Source organism: Pleurodeles waltl, chromosome 8 (genome assembly GCF_031143425.1).
Source record: "Pleurodeles waltl isolate 20211129_DDA chromosome 8, aPleWal1.hap1.20221129, whole genome shotgun sequence".
Lineage (NCBI taxonomy): Eukaryota > Metazoa > Chordata > Amphibia > Caudata > Salamandridae > Pleurodeles > Pleurodeles waltl.
Genome location: NC_090447.1, coordinates 722,594,880 through 722,612,407, shown reverse-complemented (window position 1 = coordinate 722,612,407; position 17,528 = coordinate 722,594,880). Strand labels below are relative to the sequence as shown.

At 41.4% G+C, this 17,528-nt stretch overlaps 1 pseudogene; it reads left to right on the top strand.

Moving 5' to 3' along the window:
- The first annotated feature begins 941 nt into the window (after positions 1-941).
- LOC138249553 (thyroid transcription factor 1-associated protein 26-like) lies at positions 942-1,592 on the top strand (annotated as a pseudogene).
- Positions 1,593-17,528: the final 15,936 nt, after the last annotated feature.

The following is a 17,528-nucleotide window of genomic DNA, read 5'->3' as shown; positions in this document are numbered from 1 at the left end:
GTGGAGGTCAGACCACCACTTTTCTTCTTGCCATTGAGGCACATCCAAATCTGCACGGGGGAAGGGTGTTTGGGTCCTGCCGTCAGCCACATTTCCCTCTCCCACCTTCGAAGGGGGTGGTGTTTCTTGACAGAGACTGTAGCTCGAATGCAGGCTTCTGTCTATGGGAACCCAACATCTAAATACAGTGGGCAGACCGTTGAGGCGGCAGATGGGTTTTCAGTCCAAAAGTAGACAGTGGGACCAATACTGCCAAGATCTAAATCAGGCCCAAAGTTTTCATTTCTCAAATATCATGATTTTCCGTCTTATCCTGGAGGGTGTGCTAGTACTGCTTGAGAAGTAAGATGCTTGTATGGACATATTCGCTTACTACCTCAATTACTCATACCATTAAAAACATCTCATTGTCCAGTTTCTTCATTTGCACACGTTCTAAGGGCCAAAAGTATTATGAAATATGTGGTGAAGTTAGTACATTTGACACATTCCCTCTCTTCATTGTGATTCCCAGTGTGACACCTAGAGATAATTACTGTCCTCTCAATTACTGTTCTTTCACTCTTTTCTGACACACATCAGCATAGATCCCTGCTCCTCTAGTGCTATGGGTAGCAATTCCACTGTGTCTATCTTTTCTATTCCTCGTTAAAGATTGTTCCAATGTGTTACTTCTCCTTTAGTGGGATCCCTTAGTGAGTCTAATTCTGTGGATGATCTCAGAGGTCCAGGGAAGTAGGCGGCACGTTTAGGAGAGGCTTGGGTTTCTGGAACTAAGCAGGGTTACACATCAACTTGAGCTTCATCAGTTGACTGGTTTATGGCAAGGGTTCTTCATTCCCTTTCAGTAAATTAGTTTATAATGCTTAAGTTTGTTGTTTACAGGTCAATGAACATACAATAGTTAGGTGACATTGTAAGGGCGGTTTTCATTCAAAGCAATGGCGCCGATGAACGCTTTGGGGAAGAGGCTGCATGACGGTCCAGCATCTCATGGGAAGGGGTCAGTTCAGAAGCATAAGATGAAGGGCAAGAGATGGTGGATGCTGTTGGAATCGCGGATGAAGCTTGAAGGCAGCACTAGCGAAGGTCAAGGGTTTGCAATCCGGAGAAAACAAAAAATTCAACAGCAGTATAAGAGACTGAAACAAAAGGAAAAAAAGTCAATCTAGCACAAGAAAGCTGTACACAGAAAACTATCCTGAACACCTAAAGCATCTCTATTCAGCTGAAGAAGAAATGTTAAAGAAGCAGAAAAGGATAAGTAAAGAAGGCCAAGGACAAGCCAGTCAAATATTCTCAGAACCAAAAAGCAACACAGTAGCTGAATCCAGTACTACAAAACAAACTAAGTCTAAAAAGAAAACCTGAAATCTTTAAGCAAAAGAAGAGTATGAAAGAATACAAGCAAAACGTGCCAAGAAAAAAGAGGAGTCTCTGAAAAAAAAGCAAAAAGTGAAGAAGCACAAAGACTCTACAAGCAAAGAAAAATGGAAACTTATAAGATATTAAGTAAGAAGACCAAAAAGAGACAGCCAAATTTAAACCTACAAATGGAGTATCAGCTTCAGAAAATGCAGCAAAACGACTAATGGAAATGCATTGGATTCTTTGTGCTTCATCTGCTGCGAGTTATGGTAGAGGAGGTGAAAAATTAGTCCAGTGCCTTTAAGTGCTTTGTTTATGGGATAACTCGGTGTAAACAGACATTACAGTACCTTTTATAGTCCACGCTATGTGTTATCAGATGAAGCGAGGTGTAGATCTCACACTTGAATTTCTTACTTATCTTAGTACATGCATGATAATGTGAATTCTAGCAAGTTTTATATTTCATTTTAATAAAGCTATGATCATGCGTCCCATCGTAAAAGCAAGGATTTAAGAGCCGAACATTAAGGGCTTTATCTCAAGTCCTGGACTGGTCACTGCTCATTGTGTGATTTTTAGCTTGTCCCTGGAGCTTGGATTTTTTTTCTTCTTTTTTTGGTTTCTTCATGTTTTAGAGCAATGCACGCTTAAGTATATTTATAGAATATAGCCTCACAACAAATGTTTCTTCACTCTGATTAACATTAGTTTCAGTAATTAAGGTTCCTGCTACAGTAGAAAGTCACATTTTAAGAATCAAATAGACTCCCTTCTTCGAAGTGAAATGAGCTTGAAAGTTGCAGTTCAGATAAACCTGTGTCACGTCACTGTGCAGGTGTAATTAATCCTTCATGTTATGCCAAAGGTTCAAATCTAGAAACGAGAGCTCTTTATTCCCACTTGTGTCCTTCTTGCTCTTACCTTGGCAAGATGATTAGAGATTGTTTTTAATAATTCTTTCTAACTTGTTACCACAATAGTTAGCCGCCTGTATCTCTACACTAACAAGGAACGTTTAACATTAGTATCACGTAATTGTACCACTTGCATATTACTTCTCCATACTGTGATGGAAGTTGATGTTTACTTTTTACATATTTTCTTCAGTTCAAATCTTAACCCATTGTTGAGCTTTTAACGACCTACTTTACTGTTGTGTGTCATAGACCAGTATTGATCATTGTATCCGCCCTCCATTCTCTTGTTACTGTACTTTTAAAGCCTCTCCTTCCTAAACATGTGAATTTTACTTGCATCACTTTGACAGTTCCTGTTGTACAATAACGTGTGTCTAAGGGGCAATTAGATAGGCATCAAGCAGTTAGCTACACTTAATGAATCATTTCTTTCGAAAGAATGTGCACTTTGGGAAGATGTTCCTATGTGAAATGTGTTCAATGCTTCTATTCTATAAATGTGCTTATGAAATGCATCAGTCAAGTCTTCTGAGTACAGAAAAATGGGAAACACTCAAGTTGCATTTGTCATTCACGTTTATTTTCCATGCATGTTGCACACATCAGCCATTTCAGGAAATGTACTTATATAGCTCCAAACTACTCACAAGATCATCGCAGCTGTGCACAAGTGAAAGTAATAAACACGGGTAGACATCGAGAGGGGTTCTGTGTGGCTCATCCACCCCTTTTAAGCATTCATTTCTTTGGGATATTATTTCGGCTTTTATTTTTTTCTGGATCCGGCTGATAATGAAGGTTACCGCTCAAAGTTTTTTCCACCAAGTTTGCTATTTACCTTACTTCCTTTCAACACATATCAGGTGTGCAGTTCTGAATGCTAGAAGCAGAGCATTTCACTCCATAGGGGTGGCTTTTACTACACATTGAAAGAATAAACAGCCTGAACTTGTGTTGATTAGCCAGTTCACGAACTCTGAGTTCCGTCGCTGCATGTGTTCATTCCACTGTTTCTCGAAGTTTATAATTTCCTTTAAAAGTATTCTCCTGGGTCCGTTTTCCCGTCCATTACTGCTTGCATGGTGAAGCGGATGAACGGGCAGATGGCAGTGGATGTTTCTACCTTTGTTGGACATTTGGAAAGATGGGTATAGGGTGCGTATTGGGTGGGAATTCCACTGGAAAGTGGTTTCAGGGCAACAGACTCGTCTAGTGATTCTGTGGTTGAGAAATGTTACTAACTCGTGCATCATGCTTCTAAGCCTTTTTGCCTTTTGTATATGTGCTTTCACGCAGCTAAACAGAGAATATGTAACAGAAACAAAAATGCAGATTTGCTTAACTTGCATGACATAGATTCTTGATTTTGTGAAAGACAATATTGTCTCTCTGCATTTGTGCATTACTTACACAACTGTAGCGAAAGCAGCATGAGAAAGAGAAGATTGGTTTTCGGATATGGTGTTTCACGTTATTCTCGATGTATTGGGAGTATTGCTCTTCCTTCAGGGACTTCAACTTTGATAACTGCATCAGTGTGATAGAAACCTTGCTAACTGCACTGACGTTTCTCAAGGGCTCTATTGTCTGATGATTGGTTGTAACTTCTTCATTGTGATTGGAGAAATCATTGGAGTTAAAGTTCCTTCTGCTTTTATCATTACAGGGAGAAAAGCAATAACCAGAATTCTTGCCACCAGTGTCTGTCGTGCTAGGTAGGAAGTTTTACATTATGAACCGACTTATAAGAACTCTTTAGGGAGATGACTAAACTAGTCCGCATTACTAATCCAAAGAGTAATGAGATGCAAACTGTATTTACCTTCTTTATAATAAATATAAAATGATAGATTTGTGTTCGTTTCTTCTTGCTATTTACACAGGTACTACGTACTAGTTACAATTAGCAATTTCATTTTCTTTCTCAAGCTAGATATCAAATGTTGATATTTAAGAAGATCAGAAATGTTAACCATAAACCCTTATTATGTTGGGATTGGCAAACTGAACTATAGATGCCTCAGTGCCTAAAAAGAAAATCTGTTATCGCATTTCCAATATGAATATTGTGTTTATGAGGGGCTATCGTGTGAAAAACGACTGAGAGTCCATAAATCCTTTGGCAAGTCAGCTCAGTGGGTTTAATTCAAACTTCACAGATTTGTGTGTGCAACCTGCCTCATACCAGAGGGCGCTCCCAATGCGATGCTGATGGCTAGTTTAGGAATGGGTTTGCGAGTATATTTTTTATTTTTGCATTGAATGTGTATAAATTGTATGCTGAGGAAGTGGTAAAGGAGTTTAATGTTTTTTTTGTTTTCAGGAAGGGTGTTGGACTGACATAGGGCATGACTCAAAAATCCAGGGTTTTTGCAAACATGTCTTGAACACCGCATTGTGTATAATGTGCCCTTTATGGAGACAGTTTTTGGAGCCATACGTTTAATACCTGGCTTTCAATTTGAGAGGAGTTTGCAATACAGCAAAGAAGACAAGTCTATGTTCAGGTAAAAGGAGGATTCATTTCCTGTGAAAGGTGTCTAATCCTTGTTCAGCCGGGGACCTTCATCCTTGGACCACAGAATTGCATTCTACACCATTTACAAAATACTCACGATGTTGTACCTCATTAAGGATCTGCCCCCTGGCACTCTCCTTGTACTTAGCGATACCAAACTGTATTAGAGGGGTCTGGAGGTAAAAAGTCTATCCACTTCTAAAAATCTAGGGTACAATTCTTTTCAACGTCCACTGGTTAGTAGCATATCACCAATGTGTTCTGAGGAAATTTCCTGACAGAAAGCTGACTACATGGTGCTACATTTATGGGGAAGTCCATTTTGTGAGGAATATGATTCTTTAGATTGGGCAGGCGTAGCTGTGCCACAGGATCTTGATCCAAACAGGCCAAATATTTTGTCAAACCCCAGACTTTTTCATTATCCCCCTTGGATGAAAATAGATTCATGTTGAGGAAGGAGACCTCATAGTGAGAGAAAGCACCATAATGTGTTCATAGGTGCTACATAGGTGGCAGTCATGTTTTTGGATGGGCTGCCCCAAACTTTGTGGGCCATCTAACGCCATTCCTGACAACTCCATGTCCAGCAAATGGGTGTTCCTGCAAGTCAACAGTAGCTCAACTAACTGGAACACTGCCTTCTCGTACTTCAGAAATGGGTCAATGAAATGCAAAATAGGGTATCAGGGACAAGCTCCCTTTTGGAGGATGTCTCCTTCCTGCCCTCATCTAAATGAGGCCATTAGTCTCTTACATTCGATTTTTAAATGCTATTAGTACCAAATTGCAATTGATTATTTACTCTGGGCTGAAAAGACCAAAGGTGAAGTTAGATAGTGAAGTTGTGAAATATGAAATATTTTTAGCTTGTACTCGGCTGTATTGCCTATCAAAGATGGACATTATTTTCTGGAATTACACTTACTTCACACCTTGTGATGACCTTTCCCTACAGCTGCCCCTTCAAGGTATTAGCCATGCTGGGCATATGATTGGAGGATTGCCTCTCCTGCGGGCTGCCAAGTGGGACATCAGTGCCTAAATAAAATCAGTACCTCATTTTCAAATTCAAAATTCTGAGTAAAGAGATTCAGTAGGCTTGTGACATGCAAATTGCCTGGGCCAAGCGTTGAGTTATGGTGATTTCTTTTTATGTTCAGAGTGCCAAACTGTGAGGACTGAGGTAGATTTGAAAGGTAGGGGGAGATTTGCACATCTGAGTCAAGGACTCACCATTTGGGATTTCTCTATTGGTTTAGGTACAATAAGACGTACCCAGGCCGGGAAGTACAGAATTTGTGGAAACACTGGGAGAGGGACTCCTTGAAAGGTTGATTTGGATTGACTAAATCTCACCAGCATAACTGTCTGGTTTACTTTTGAAACCCCCTTCTTGAGTGGCTTTAAGTAAAGAATCTGCACTGGAGAATGGCTCTCTGTCATTCAGCCCATCAGAAAAGGAGCGGAGCTAGAAGAATTAGGGCAGGCCAGTGTACAATCTCCCACAGCCAGATGATAATAAACAACCAAGTACACTGTTCTGTACTAACAATTCCTCAATATCAATTGGGAGAGAAGAGGAGGTCACCTAAAGCACTTGCTTATTAGGAGCAAGTTACCTCACCACCTTTAAATACTTTAAATGGCATGCTTCATCATCAGGCTTGCTCCTCATCAGGCCGGCGCTACAATGCCCAAAGAGTCCCGTGAATGGGCTCTTTGCCAGAGCTAATTTCTATAGATGCAAGAAAAATACCGGGAGTGAAGAGTGTATCCCAGTAAATGATTGGTAAGAGACTGGAAAGAATGTGGGTTAAAATTGACTATAGATACTGGTGCTGTAATTTTATTCTGGGCAACAGGACCTATGTCAAGGTTAAATAAATGTAGTAGGGAATTACCAGAGATAATGATCTGATGTTCCACAAGTGTAAATCTATGTGTTGAATTTCCTACACTACAGAATCACAGTCAGCATGTTTCACACCATGGTTAGTCCAAAAGGACCTGGTGGCATTTCTTCAGGACCAAAATAAGAAAAAAAATACTCCTCACTAAAAGAGAGTTTGAATGTTCTAACAGTAACGTGTATATACAACCTAATGCAACTTACATTGGTGCATGTATCCCCTAGTCAGGTTACCTGCAAAAATAAAACATAGCATAAGAGCATCACATTGAACAACTGGACCGTCCCATGTTCAGTTATGGGGGGTGTCCACATGCACACACTGGTGAGTCAAGCAATTTTTAACAAAACACACCAAACTCATGCCTTCACATTAATGAGATTAATTGAAGTGTTAGAAATGGGGTCTTTGGTTGGCAGTGAGGTTACCTCCTGTCCAAGCAAGGACCCTCACTCTAGTCAGGGTAAAGGAGAATCACCCTCAGTTAACCCCTGCTAACCTCCTTGGTAGCTTGGCACGAGCAGGTAGGCTTAACTTCAGAGACAAGGTGTAAAGTATTTGTACCAACACACACAGTAACTCAGTAAAAACACCACAAAATGACTCAACAAAGGTTTACAACAATAGCCACTATTTATCTAAACAAAACACGACCAAAACAACAAAAATTCAACATACACAAGTCAAGTTATGAATTTTTAAAGATTAAACTTAAAGATAGCGCTTAAAAATACAAAATGCTTTGATGAGGTGTTAACACGGTGTAGTGATGGAGTGGCTCCCAACAATCTGACGCCAACGGTGCTGGGCACGGAGTCACGCAGCTCCCTAGGTACAGTACCTTAGTGAAGTTTGAAAACAGGCCAGTGCACGAAGTCGGGGATCGTGGCACGCTGGATCCAAGGTTGCGTTGGTTCTGGTGCTGTGGGGTGAAGGAGCTGAGGCATCACGAAGAGGTGTCAGGTTCTTGCTGCAGAGCGGTGGAGGTGAGGCGGCATTGGTGCGAAGCGTTGAATCCGTGCACTTCGGGCGGTTTCAGTCACAACGTGGTACGGCGACATCCACGGAGCCATGGACTTTGGCGGGGCTGCAACAGTGTCGGGCCTACGAGGGTTGTCGCACTCCAGCGAGGACCACGGAGTCAGTTGCAGACGGCGTCACGGGATTTGGCAGCGGGTCAGTCCGGAGTCGTCCAAAGTCGGTTTTCTTGGATTTTCACCATCTTCTCCTTTCAAGAGCCCAGGGAATTGATAGGGCACCACTTGTCAGGGCAGGAGTCTCAGCAGAGAGTCCAGGTGCTCTTAAGGGAAGCCTTTGATGGTCCTGGGACTTCAGAACAAGGGTCAAGCTCAGTTCTAGCCCTTGGAGATTCTTCACAAGCAGGAATATACCACAAAGTCCAGTCTTTGTCCCCTTTCACAGGCAGAAGCAGCAACTGCAGGATAGCTCCATAAAGCACAGTCACAGGCAGCACTTTTCCTCAGCTCTTCAGCTCTTCTCCTTGGCAGAGGTTCCTCTTGATTCCAGAAGTGATCTGATCTTCGGTGGTTTGGGGTGCTCTTCTTATACCCCTTTCTGCATTTGAAGTAGGCATACTTCAAAGGAAAGTCTCTCTTGTTTGTGAAATCCTGCCTTGCCCACGCCAGGCCCCAGACACACACCAGGGAGTCCAACTGTCAAACTGACCCAGACAGGGAATCCACAAACAAGAAAATGCCTACTTTCTAAAAGTGGCATTTTCAAACACACAACCTAAAAAACAACTTCACTAAAAGATGTATTTAAAATGTGAGCTCAGGGACCCTAATCTCCATATTTCTATCCGCTCCCTAAGGGAATCTGAACTTTAATAATGTTTAAAGACAGCCCCCATGATAACCTATGAGAGAGATAGGCCTTGCAAAAGTGAAAACCACATTTGGCAGTATTTCACTGTTAGGACATGTAAAACACAGAAGTACATGTCCCACCTTTAATATACACTGCACCCTACCCATGGGGCTACCTAGGCCCTAATTTAGGGGTGCCTTACATGTATGAAAAGGGACGGTTTAGGCCTAGCATGTGGGTACACTTGCCAAGTCGAATTGGCAGTTTCAAACTGCACACACAGACACCGCAGTGGCAGGCCAGAGCCATGTTTACAGGGCTATGAACATGGGTGGCACAACCAGTGCTGCAGGCCCACTAGTAGCATTTGATTTACAGGCCCTGGGAACCTCTAGTGCACTGTACTAGGGACATAATAGTAAATAAAATATGCCAATCATGGAAAGTCAATTACACATATATTTTACATAGGAGCACTTGCACTTTAGCACTGGATAGCAGTGGTAAAGTGCCCGGAGTAACAAAAACAGCAAAAACAGAGTCCAGCATACATCAACATCCTGGGAAACAGAGGCAAACAGTTAGGGGAGACCATGCCAAAGATGCCAAGTCAAACGTAAAGCATATAATTTCATGTAGCAAATAGTGCCAAACACTAGGCTTCTTGCTCTCCTAGATTCATGAAAGGGCCCCTTGGGGTGTCATGGGTAATACAGCTCCTGCAAATCTGGTAATGGAGAGTTAGCGTAATACTGTGTAAATTTAAATATATATGGGAGGAGGGAGAAAACCCTACAAAAGCACAACGTATGGTTGAATATGTATATAGCATTATCCAAAGTGAACAAAGACTGTTCTTTGTTCACTCTGGATAATGTACGTACAGCACTGTGAGGTGAACATAAGCATGAAGCCGGGAGGAGGAAGGGTGAAATGTGCACTGTGTGTGAAGCATGTCAGACAGTTAAGTCTATCTTCAGTGATGACCTGCAATCTTGCCGTCATGGGTTCCTGATCTACAAACTAATCAAGATTCAAAAACATGAAGAATGGGATGTCGGTACCTCAGGGGTGTAAAAAGAAAGACTGACTTCGGGTTGATCAGATGTTTGTGGTATCTTCGGTACCACAGAAAAACGCAGATGTAACCTAACTGCAATTCACATTAACTGCAGTGCTTATACTTCTGCTCAGGCTCACCACAAGAACTGGGGCAGTACTTTATGAATCAGGTCAATCATTGAAATATATACATCGGTAACTTGAGGTACCATTGACATTTTATAGTCCATATAAACAAAGACTGTACAGAGAAATGAGTGCACAGCTAAAATTAACTGATTCACCATTACAAACTCTATTTTAATGAGTTAGGTTTCAGCACGTTTTGCCGCACCTGTTTATAAATGGCTGACATACTGTTGGAAAAATTAAATGAATCACTTTCTAGCAGTGAGCGGACTCAGAGTAAGCTGCCTGTCACCCACAGAGCAAAGGAATTCAGATCTAAATGATATGATCAGTACGGCAACGAATACAAATTAAAAAATATTAGGAATAGAGCAGACGCTAATGTTTATGGCTTTCTACTGTTCATTTTTTTAGGTTCAGAGACATGGGATAGAAGGGGTGCCACCCGTGCCCTTTGAGACAAGAATGATTCAACCCAGGCCAACACATCTCCTGTTGTAAAATAAAAGCAACGTTTCTCCGGGAGGATTTGGTTGCTGATTACGTCTTACGTTGTAGTTAGTTAGGTCTGAAAGTTAACAATTGAATATACTTAAGGTGACCTATGGCGAAACAAGAGGTAGAATCTGTTCTTATTTTTCCTACTGACACATTCACATCTACAAAAGAGATATAGCCGCGTTTGACATTTATGAAGCCATTTGTCTAATCCATGAGCATGTTAATAATATCTCAAGTAGTGACTTTCCACCAATTCTATAATTTTATTATCTAGGAATGTGTACATAAATATACATCAAACATTATGGAGCAGAAAAAATGTACTGCCTGTGTTGTGGGTGGTAAAACATATGAGGGCTCTCCAAGACATCCCTAGCTCAGTGTTCAGTGAATTCTGGCGAATTGTCAACTTATAAGGTAAAGTGTGAATAGCCTTAATGAATATAAAAAAAAATCGCAAGCTGGAAGCTGTAACACATGCCCTACATTTTTTTCAAAAGAAACATAATTAAATTCTTGATGAGCACTTAGTTGTCCTCGTCCTCCTCTTCATCTCACCTTTTACGTAACAGGGAATCACCACTTAACCAAACTGGACCATCTCAAATTATTCAGTATTTCTATTACCACTTAAGTGCTTTGAAGTTACCAAAAGGAGAGATGAAGAAATATTAAAAAACTCTAAACTATTAACAGGCTTCTTTCATGGATGACATTCAACATATGTCTCCTGCATTCATCAACAGCAGATAAAACTACAACACCCAGGCCTTACTGATACCGGGTATAGATTATTAGCACAGCACACAGCACATACATGGGGCTGCATGCAAATTATGATTGTCAAATGCTTTAGGGGAATTAGATTAGTTTATACCATTCAAAGAGCACGCATCAAGTGTTCCCCCAAGTAAGCACTGCAGAGAAAGGGTAGTAAGGAGTGCTCTGTTCTCCTTCATAATTCAGTTTGGAAGATGATGGACGTCTTTGTTTGTTTTAATGCAGAAAGCCCCCAAGGAATACAATTCAGGCATTTCCTACTGAACTGTTTAAAATGGCTGACCAGATGAACAGTAACCTGGCTGCTGAGCTCTATACGCCTCAGCGACAACTGGCAGTCATCTCACTCGAAGACATACGCAACATATAGACAGGAAATAAAATATGCTATGGTTTTATAATGCACACTCTGGAAGGCCTTTAGAAGGGTTTACTGAACAGTTCAAAAAAGTATTAAAGATAGATCAAAACAGTATTAACATGCGCTATTGACCTGTGACCCAATGATTCCACCACAACTTTGGATGAGAACAGGACATTAAAGGTGAATTTGGCACATCTAAGTCTGCAATATCAATCTGTCAGTATGGAAACATGGATAGCAGCATTTACAGCTTTTACAATAAACCTCATCTGCAGTGAAACATACATGTCATACTAATTCAAAGGAGTCACCTTGGAACTCAAATGAAGTACATGCACATTGTTGGACCTTTTAGTTTATGCAGGGTCATCCCCAGTCTTTTTGCGTCCTGCCTCCTATTTTTTCTGACCTGTTGCTGTTGGCTTTTGAACTCTGAGCACTTTACCACTGCTAACCAGTGCTAAAGTGCATATGATCTCTGTGTAAAATTGTATGTAATTGGTTTATCTATGATTGGCATAGTTGATTTACTATTAAGTCCCTAGTAAAGTGCACTAGAAGTGCCAGGGCCTGTAAATCAAATGCTACTAGTGGGCCTGCAGCACTGGTTGTGCCACCCACATAAGTAGCTCTGTAATCATGTCTCAGACCTGCCATTGCGGTGTCTGTGTGTGCAGTTTTAACTGTAAATTCGACTTGGCAAGTGTATCCACTCGCCAGGCCTAAACCTTCCCTTTTCTTACATGTAAGGCACCCCTAAGATAGGCCCTAGGTAGCCCCAAGAGCAGGGTGCAGTGTATGGTTAAGGTAGGACATATAGTAATGTGTTTTATATGTCCCGACAGTGAAATATTGCTAAATTCGTTTTTCACTGTTGCAAGGCCTATCCCTCTCATAGGTTAACATGGGGGCTACCTTTAAATCTGATTAAAGTATAGATTCCCTTTGGGAGTGGATGGACATGTGGAGTTTGGGGTCTCTGAGCTCAAAATTTAAGAATACATCTTTTAGTAAAGTTGATTTTAAGAGTGTGTGTTTGAAAATGCCACTTTTAGAAAGTGAGCATTTTCTTGCTTATACCATTTCTGTGACTCTGCCTGTTTGTGGATTCCCTGTCTGGGTTAGTTTGAGAGTTGGGCTGGTTGCACTTCACACTAGACAGTGACACAAAGGGAGCTGGGGTGTAGTCTGCATTTCCTGATGAGCCATCTGTGCTAGGAGTGAGGGGAGGAGTGGTCACTTACACCTGAAAGGGCTGTGCCTGTCCTCACACAATGCCATCTCCGACCCCCTGGTGAGTGTCTGGGGCCTGGCCCGGGCAAGGCAGGATTTTACATTCACAAGAGACTTTACTTTGAAGTAGGCCTACTTCAAAGGAGAAATTGGGTATAAGAAGGGCACCCAAAACCACAGACTTTAGAACACTTCTGGAAACAAGAGGAACCTCTGCCTGGAGAAGAGCTGAAGAGCTGAAGAGCTGAGGAGAAGTGCTGCCCTGCCTGTGACTGTGTTTTGTGGAGCTATCCTGCAGTTGCTGCTTCTGCCAGAGTAAGAGGGCAAAGATTGGACTTTGTGTGCCTTCCATCTTGTGAAGAAATCTCCAAGGGCTTGATGAAGAGCTTGCCTCCTGTTGTTTGAAGTCTCAGGGACAGAAAAGACTTCTCTCTGCCAGCACCTGCAGCTTCTGGAGAGACTCCTGCTCTGACAAGTGGTGCCCTATCCAGTCCCTGGGCCCTTGAAAGGAGAGCTGGTGGAAATCCAAGGAAATCAACTTCAGACGACTTCGGACCAATGCCGCTGCTTAATCCGGTGACGCCGCCTGCAACCAACTCCGTGATCTTCGCTGGAACGCGACGACCTTCACAGGCCCAACGCCGCTGCAGCCCCGCTGAAGTCCGCGACTCTGTGGAAGTCGCCGCACCACGTTGTGACCGATGCTACTCGAAGTGCGCGGATTCAACATTTCGCACAGACGCCGCGACCCCCGACTTCGTTCATTGACTTGTTTTCCCTCTTCACAAAAGGTACTGTACTTGGTGGTCTACGCGACACCGTGTCCGGCGCCGCTGGTGTTGGCTTGTGTTAACACCTCATCGAAGCATTTTTTGTTTCTAAAATGCTATTTTTGAGTTTAATATTTAAAAGTTCATAACTTGACTTGTGTATGTCAGATTTTTGTTGTTTTGGTCTTGTTTTATTTAAATAAATATTTCCTATTTGTCTAAACTGGTGTTGTGTCATTTTGTAGTGTTTTCATTAAGTTGCTGTGTGTGTTGGTACAAATACTTTACACCTAGCACTCTGAAGTTAAGCTTACTGGTCTGCCAAGCTACCAAGGGGGTAAGCAGGGGTTAGTTGAGGGTGATTCTCTTTTACCCTGACTACAGTGAGGGTCCTTGCTTGAACAGGGGGTAACCTGACTATCAACCAAAGACCCAATTTCTAACACACATATTTAAATTCTGCAGGTATCTCCATTTGTTTAAGATCTCCATGGAGTCCCCTGAACCGAAGAATTAAGTTCAACATGCTGGTCAGGGACTTCAGACCACATACCTGAAAAACTAAATCAACAGTCCTAGGCAGCTTCTCTGAAAATACCGTTATATCTAACTTGATTAAATTCATGTTCTGCCAAGTTTGCAGATGAGGAGACTGGCAGCCAAAATTTTATACGGAACTGCCAAAGTACATTTGCAAAGCCATTCAGCTCAGCAAGCCAGTTTGTTATATTACAATGCACATTTGATCTATCTATATGCCTTCTGGCTCACTTGGTCTCTCTGATAGACCCCTCACCTCTGTTGTATAATTACACACAGGGCCTCATTTAGAATTTGGCAGATTGAGAGCATTGGCATAAACTGGCTGGTCTCCCATCTTTCCAAACTCACGGTTTCCACACCTTATTTTGAGGTGGGCAAAATGCAGGACTTTCACCGGCACAGCTTGAGCTGGCTTTGCCAATGGAAATCCTTGACTTGGCGGTACGTCTGCGAATGGGCCGCTAGGTCATAGTGACAGTCACCTGGCTTATTTAGGGCAGGACTGTCACTAGGTTTTCTCTTACCAGGCTGCCATGTGAGTCATGGTGGTCTTGGGCTGGGAATGTTTGTAAAAATTTAAATGATATTTATATAGTGCAAACCTATCCACAAGGCAGCAGTGCGCTGACCATGGCTACAGACACACATAAAATTGACATGTAAGAGGAGCAGAAGCTGGGTTGTGAAGGACTAATGCATTGTCATGTACTGTTCTTTAAAGCGGGGAGTCTTCAACTCTTTCCTAAATTGGGGCGATCCTGCTGGACACAGGGAAATCCATCAATGACCCTTGAGCATCAGAGAGAAATCCCTTGCATGTCAGCGCTATTGATTTTTTGTTTTTCAAAAACAAATTCCTGATTTAAGAATGTATTCTTGAGTGAAAAAAGATGGAGACCGGCTTCAACAAACATCACGTGCAATCTACCGACTCTTCCGCCATCAGAGCAGCTATGGTGGCAAAGGGTGATTCAAGTGATCCCCACTAGGCAGGCAGTGATCTGACTCTCAGTTATGCACGTTGAACGGCATTTATAAGCGTTTGAATTTGTTCTTTGTGTTACATAGTTTTTTAAAAAGGGTACCATGCGTTGTGGTAGTTTTGTTCGATTTAACGTGCACTTATGCCACCTAGGTGCAACAATTCTTCCCATCACCATTAAATTAACACATCAATTAATATGAATGGTAAAAATATAAACAACAAATAGGAAAATATACTTGATACTGGACGTCCGATTCACAAGGGAATTGAAAATGTGGCTTATACTAGCGCAAATGTTTTCAGAATCGATTGCTTATTTTTTCATAATTTGTTGATCTGTAAAGTTCCAAGTTTAAAAACAACATATTTTTCCTCTCTTAGTTCTTTTCTAGGTTTTTGTAAACCTTGGATGAGAACCACAACTCAGGGTGCCAAAGCAATAAGGATGAAAGTAGTAATTGTTACACAGATGCAGGAAAAAACAAACCATTAAAGAACAGGGAATACATCTTAAGAACAGGGAAAGAAAGAAACAGTGGGACATTATGATACAAAGATCGGTGGGTTTCATCGCTTTGAAAATATAGACAGTGGTGTTCATGCCACTGAAGATATTTTTTTCATCCACATTGGATCTTGCGGTATTGTGACAGGCCTTGTGTCTTTTTAAAACGTTTCCAGTAACCGATATGTCACACTAAAGCACAACAGAACGTTGTGATGCAGAAGCGCTGACAGGTATTTTCTGTGTGTCTGGTGTTCTCTTCCAGCGACTGTCAGACCATAATAGTTTATGCAGCTAAAACAATGTATTATTTGGACTAAATCGAAATACTGTGAGTAACGAGTAACAAGGATTGTGTCAATTTGTGTGACATTTGAGAGAAGTAAACATTTCAGCAAACAGCGCATACATAAAGACTGTGGAAAATTGTACTCAATCGCTACCCCGTGAATTATGGGGCACTTGGTACATGTTAAGGCGAGATTTACGAAAATAATTGCTCCAAAGGGAATTTTAAAAATAGTTAATGTAGCGAAAAGTATTTGCATTCAATGTTTAGCAGTTTCCATTTCTGGCAGGTAGATTCAGCCAACTATAAGATTTAAAACAACCAGTGTGTTATGTAGAGCATAAATGTTTAACATTTCAAATGCCATATTCCCTGCAACGGTCAAACATCAGTGTAGGAAACCGCTAAAATCCAAGCGTCTGCAACAAGCTTTATGCTTTAAATACGTGTTCTTAAACTGCACCATAATGTAATATTTATTTGTATTTAAAACTGAGCACGTGTACCTCTGGCCCCTACAAATTTCCTTTGGAAACCTGCCTCTTTGAAGGTCTTTGCTAAGATGTTAACACACCATAGCATGATACATACAAAGTAACATGTTTCTATGGATTGACTCATAATAGTTTCGTTTCAAACTACAACAGGTGGAAGACTGCTTGAGGTTTACATGGGAGGTCAGTGAAAATGTTTTAAATGTGTTCGTATCAACATTTCAGAGCACTCACACAATGAGCAGTATTAGTCCTGATCCACTGTTGTAAGTCAGAATATCACAAACACGGATTTATGAAAAGCGGCGCTGCACCAAGTGAAGCGCCACTTTTCTTGCGCCTCTTAGCGCACCCTAATGCCACCATGTGCGCCGTATTTAAAATATGGTGCACCGTGTCGGTAGTCAGGGAGACTAGCGTCATAATTGTTGACGCTAGTCCTGCACTTTGCAGCACTAGCATCAAAAATGTTGATGCTAATCCTGCAAAGCACCGAGAGGCCCATTGAACACAATGGGAGCTTCTTTTTAACGCCTTAACGTAACAGGAGTTAAAAAATACTGATAAAAATTGCGCAAAGGAATCTCATATATTCCTTTGCGCCATTTTAATGCCCCCACAGTGCTGAAATGCCCCCCCCCCCCCTGCATATGTTATGCCTGGAGCAGGCATAAAGTGGAGCAAGGTGTTACAAAGTGGCGCAATGCGGAATGGCGATAGGCCGCCATAAATCTGGGTCCAAATTTAGAGTGACATAAATATTGTGTCCTAATACCTTTTTCCAAAAAATTGTGTAGATTTTTTAATATTACCTCCAAGGGGCAACAAGGCAATATCTTTGCAGGGATATCTTGGACATGATATTTATGTCGGACAATCACATTCTGGTAACACATTCATTAGAAAATTAATCCTGAATATCAAAATCAAAGCAAGTATTTGTGATTTTGCCTGTGGATATCGCACACATTTCAGATTAGATCACTCTTGGTTGGAGGTATGGCAAGGCCACATTTTAAAGCACACATGTTGATATGCAATGAGAGAAAAACTCTCAATATCTTACTGGCACACACTGATGTTTAAAGGAATGATATCAAGCTATGGAAAATAAATGTAAGTCTCCATTATCATAAAGCAGCACAAAAAAGCAAGTCTCCCAAATATGTTATGAAGGCTGGGATGAAGTCCATCTGTTGGCTTTTATGAATGTGATTTTATAGCTAGAATAATTTATTTGACAAATTAAGTCGCCTAATTTTTCTGGAATTGCTAGAAATCCAGTTGAGATACCTAGGACAGTTCTGTGACAGTCCAATATTAG